The 4047-nt window shown below is 41.2% G+C and overlaps 1 non-coding gene across 1 annotated transcript; it reads right to left on the minus strand.

Moving 5' to 3' along the window:
* Window positions 1-2969: 2969 nt before the first annotated feature.
* Window positions 2970-3075, minus strand: LOC120108460. Its single transcript, XR_005509806.1, has one exon. It is a non-coding gene; the product is annotated as a small nucleolar RNA R71 (small nucleolar RNA).
* Window positions 3076-4047: the final 972 nt, after the last annotated feature.

The following is a 4047-nucleotide window of genomic DNA, read 5'->3' on the forward strand; positions in this document are numbered from 1 at the left end:
TTTTATTAGGTCACGGTCCGGTTTTTAGTCTTGTCTGGTCGAGTTCGATCTGAAGCAGCTTAGCAAGAATTAAATTTAAATGACAATGGGCTCAAGGACAAGTCAACCATCATGACCCACCTCAAACCCAAAGTCAATTTCCAACCAATTCGTTATCTGCCTTCATATAAAATTTATAATAATAATAACTAAAAATTTACGATTCACTGTTCATATAAATAGTGTCCCGTTAAAACACTGTTCATATGAACAGTGTTAAAAAAAAAAAAATTAAAATGCCGAGAACACTGTTCATATGAACAGTGTTCCGTAAAAACACTGTTCATGTGAACAGTGTTAGAGAAAAAATAAATAATACATAATAAATAAATAAATAAATAACAATAAAAAAATAAATAAAAATGGCTTGGCTACTTTTCATCTTCTTCCCCCGAAGAACACCTCACGCGGCCGCCCACCGTCCGCGGCGACGATCCCGTGACCAGCATCTCCGCCTCGTCCTCCGCCTGTGACGCAGCCCGCAGCCGAGATCCAGCTCCGCCATCAAGCCGCGTCGAAATCCCGGCGTCTCCCCGTTGATCCCGCGGCCACCCACCGTCCGCAGCGTCCTCCCGACGATCCCGCGACCAAATCGGCCGGCGACCAGTCCTCCGTGATTCCAGCCGGCCGCAATCAGCCGCGTGCCCACCGTGCCCGTGCGGTCGACTCTTCCCAGCAGCGGAGATCCGGCCTCTCCGCCATCACCGACCAGATCCCGCGGCCCCTTTTCCTCCTCTCCCGCGATCTGCATCCCGGCACCACACCCCGGAATCAGCCGCCGTGATTCCTTCTTTCCTCTCTCCGCGTGCGCCGGATGGCTATAAAAGGAGGAGGGTGGCCATCGGTGAAGGGGGGAGAGAGCTCAGTTTGAAGAACAGAGGAGGCTCTGTTCGGGAGAAGAAGAAAGCCGAGAGGGAGAGAAAAAGAAATAAAAAAAAAGAGAAAGGAAGCCATCCAGAAGCCATGCTCGGCTAAACATCTAATCTAGGGCTGGATGAAGCCCTAGCAATGTATCAGGGCATTGTAGTTCTTATTTTTTTTATTATTTTGGAGCTTGTTTAAATTCTTATCTTCAATGAAATATTTTTTTATGATGTTTAAACTTTGAGCATGCCATTTACTCTTCATGTTTGCTAAAGTAGTCTAAGATGATCCATACCTAGGAAGATGAGGTGTGCTCCATCCTAAATTAGCATACCTAGGTAGACACTTCATGCTATACCAAAGATGGATTTTCCTAACACTCTTTATGTTTTTATTTTAAAAGGCTTGTAGCCAAAATTGCATGCCTCTCCAAAAGATAAAAATTAAGAACACAATCCTTGATGCAATGCTATGTGGTGGATTCCAAACCCTAGATCTATTTACTCTGATAAATTTCAATCCGTACTCATAGTTTAATTTAGTTAAATCAAGTTATCAAATTCTTCTTTTTGATTTATTTTTTAAAGAAAAATAACCTATTCTTCAATTCCTGTGGACCGACACCCGTAATCACTATCCTATAGGATACGTGCTATTGCGTGGTTTATTTTCAAAATTGAAAGAACCAATCAATTTTTGGCGCCGTTGCCGGGGATTGCTAGCATAGTTATTTTTCCTATCATTAAAAAAATTAATTAATTAAAAAAAAACTTTCAAAAAAATATATATAAAAAAAATTATTTTCTATTATTGTTACTTTTCTTATCTTTTTTTTTATCTTCTACTAATTTTTTTTTAAAAAAATTTTCTTTTGATCTTATTTGATCAGGAATCGAAGGAAAAATCTGGGATGATCAAAAAGAGAACTGCTGGAAAAGAAATGTTGTAGAGGTTTGCCAAGAAAAAAAATTAAATTGCTGGAAAAATTCCCTTTGGTAACCTCTAAACCTTTCTTATTTAAATTAAGTATTAGCTTGAAATTTTGTGGTGATTGTTTGATTTTAATTTCAGCAAAAGTGTGAATGCATGCCTGATACACATACACCAATTTATTTGCACTTAGTAAGGGCAATCACCCCAACAAGATAAGAGCCGGATTTCATCACCGGACTCTTGCCCAACTTAGGTGAACTCAATCTCACATAGTGTCACTTTAATTAAAATCAATTAGACGTTGGCTCCTAGGGACATTCGAGCTCAATAGGATGAAGATCACCGAAAGTTGCACCAATTTCCTCTGTGGCTTAGTTGATGTCTAGGCAAGCTTTGTCCCTATAAGGAAGACAGTTCATCTGTTCGAGGCAAGTGGGTTTTAAGTGGGACCTTTGCGAACGCATCATGACCCCTCCACTTACCTGGGAGCTTACCTGGTCAACTCGGTTCATTAGACCGGATTGGAGGCTTAGGTGTCCTCTTCAAACCAGTTAGGAGCTGTCTAGTGATTTTAGGACAAAGACTAGGATTGATATGCTTTTCTCTTTTATTGCATGCTTGATTGATCGAGTACTAGTGTATGCACGGTAGTCGTTCTAGAGTACGAAACCTATTACCTTTTGACCCTGAAATAGAATGAACCCTTAGGAACATTCGAGCTAAGATCAAAACATTAGGATCATCCCCACCTCTTAAGATGGCTGAAGAACAACCCAAACTCCTGAGGGAGTACTTTACTCCCACTATTTACACTTCCCCATCTTGCATTCGATTACTTGAGGTAGCAGCTGTACAATATGAAATAAAGTCTAGTGTGATCCAAATGCTCCCATCTTTTTATGGGCTCACCAATGAAGACCCCTACAAACATTTAGATGAATTTCTTGATATTTGCACCACTGTCAAGATTCAGAACTTCACTGATGATGCCTTGAAACTTAGGTTATTCCCCTTCTCCCTTAAAGATAGAGCCAAACAATGGCTGAATTCTTTAGAAGCTAACTCAATTCGTTCTTGGGATCAAATGCAACAAGAATTCCTTAAAAAATACTTTTCCATAGGAAGAACGAACCAGTTTAGACGTGCCATTACAAGCTTCTCCCAAACTGAGGGAGAAGAATTTCATGAAACTTGGAAGAGATTTAGGGACCTAATCCGTAAATGCCCTCATCATCAAATACCTAAGTGGCAACTAGTGCAATGTTTTTATGACGGATTGACAGAACGAAACCGTCAGATGATCGATGCTGCATGCGGGGGGACTTTCATGCTTCGAAATGAGCATGAAGCATGGCAACTATTTGAAAATCTTAATGAAAACTCCCTCCACCATGCTTCATGTTCTCGTCAAGCATCCCCGAATTTTCAAAGAAAAGGGGCCATTTGTGAAATAAGTCATTCTATGGACCTGTCTAGCAAGGTAGATGCATTGTCCCATAAGATTGACCAACTAATGATAGGAGGACATGTCGATAGCTCTTCCCAAGCACAAGTGTGTGCTATCTGTTCTAGCCCATCGCATCCTATTCATGAGTGCCCCTCAGCACCCCAATATCCCGAACTCGTGCAAGAACATATCAATGCTGCCCAAACACAGCCCAGAACGGGTAATGATCCATTTTCCAATACATATAATTCGAGATGGCGGAACCATCCAAATTTTTCTTGGAGGCAGCAAGCTTCTAATACCTCCCAACCCTTCTCCCAAAATTTTCAAAACCCTCAGAATTTTCATCTCTACCGTCCCTCAACTCAATTTCAGCATCCTCCTCCTCCAACCCAAAGAAATACAGCCTTTGAGGAGAAGGTGTTGACTGCCCTTCAAGGTTTGGAGGCAAACACACAACTATTGCACTCTCACACGCAATCAATTGCTAAACTAGAATCCCAAATGGGTCAACTAGCTAATGCATTAAACAAGCGAGAGGAAGGTAAGCTTCCAAGTCAACCAATGAGTAATCCTAGGGGACAATACGTGGCTCAAGAAACTCGACTAAATCATGAGCAAGCCAATGCTTTGACTATCCTAAGGAGTGGACGTATAATAGATAATAAGGTTGGGGAGGGTAACAATAAGGAAGGAGAAGAAGAAGAGAAGAATGTATCACATGAAAACCCAAAACCTTCTTCAGCTAGTCCACCATCTGCCAT

Source organism: Phoenix dactylifera, unplaced genomic scaffold (assembly GCF_009389715.1).
Source record: "Phoenix dactylifera cultivar Barhee BC4 unplaced genomic scaffold, palm_55x_up_171113_PBpolish2nd_filt_p 001343F, whole genome shotgun sequence".
NCBI lineage: Eukaryota > Viridiplantae > Streptophyta > Magnoliopsida > Arecales > Arecaceae > Phoenix > Phoenix dactylifera.